The sequence below is a fragment of the Mirounga leonina genome, unplaced genomic scaffold, assembly GCF_011800145.1.
Source record: "Mirounga leonina isolate KUSES-001 unplaced genomic scaffold, KU_Mleo_1.0 Mir_173, whole genome shotgun sequence".
In the NCBI taxonomy this organism is placed as follows: domain Eukaryota; kingdom Metazoa; phylum Chordata; class Mammalia; order Carnivora; family Phocidae; genus Mirounga; species Mirounga leonina.
Window position 1 is genome coordinate 84,380,120 of NW_023270447.1, and position 1,122 is coordinate 84,381,241.

Here is a 1,122-nt window from a genome sequence, read left to right on the forward strand (position 1 = left end):
CCCCCCCCCCCTTAGAAATCTCTAAGGAGCCAGTCGGGAGCTGCACCATCAAGTCGGGCTTAGTTTTCTCAGTTCTGTATCACTACGGTGATCACGGCATTTATTGCCTAAACCGGGGCACTGGAAGGTGAAAGGAAGCGCTATTAACAATTACATTGGTATGTCAGGCATAAACCAGGACCATTCCAGGCAACGGAGACGTAAGGTTACAAGCTGGCTTGGAACTCAGAACTCAATGGCTGGAGAAAACTGAAAACGTAAAGCAAGGCTCCTCCAGGATTAGGGCTGTGCTGTCAACCTTGTTATTAAAACAGGGTAATTGTGTTCTCTTACTTTCTACGTAACAGCTAATGCTATTAGCGCTGAAATAGAAACCAGTGCTAAATGCATCTTTTATGAGACACTCAGCCTTTTGTACTTTCCCTGCCTTATTTGCTGGGTGCCAAATACCGGTTCTGGGAGGACTGCCTGGGGCATGCTTCACCAACGGCACACAGGATGCTGACACCTAACCTCTGTCCTAGTTGCCCCTCTCAGGCTCTCCCGTGCAATACGGGGGCTGAAATTCCGGACTGTTGAAAGCTCTAGGGGCTTAGTGAACATCTGCTAAGGGAGTCACATGGCACAGTGGTCCTTCCGGTCCCTCCTATGTGCTATACCCCCTCCGAGGACCTCGCTTTTGCCCCTGCCGCTCTCTGCCTGAAACGCTGTTACCCCTTCCTCTGGCCCTCAGCTCCCAGGTCTGACATCACTGCCTCACAGAATACATCTCCGATCGGCCCTGTAGGTTGAGTGTCTCTGTTACTCAGTACCCGGACCTCCTGTGAGGACCCAGATGTTGGATGGGAGATTTGATGACCACGGCTTTCCCCAGGACTAGAACTAGGGTAAGGCGAGTGAGACACTCAACCTCAGGTGCAAACCTTTAGGAGCCAGAACAAATAATATATGTCTTATTGAAACATTATTTATTAGAGATCAAAATGAATGCAAAAAATTTCACAATGGATACAGTACCAAAATTTAAAATAAAGGCAGGATCACAAGGCAGGGCTTTTTAAAGTACAGGTTGCTGAATCCCATCCCTGAGTGTCTGACTGGGGAGGTCTCAGGTGGGGCTGA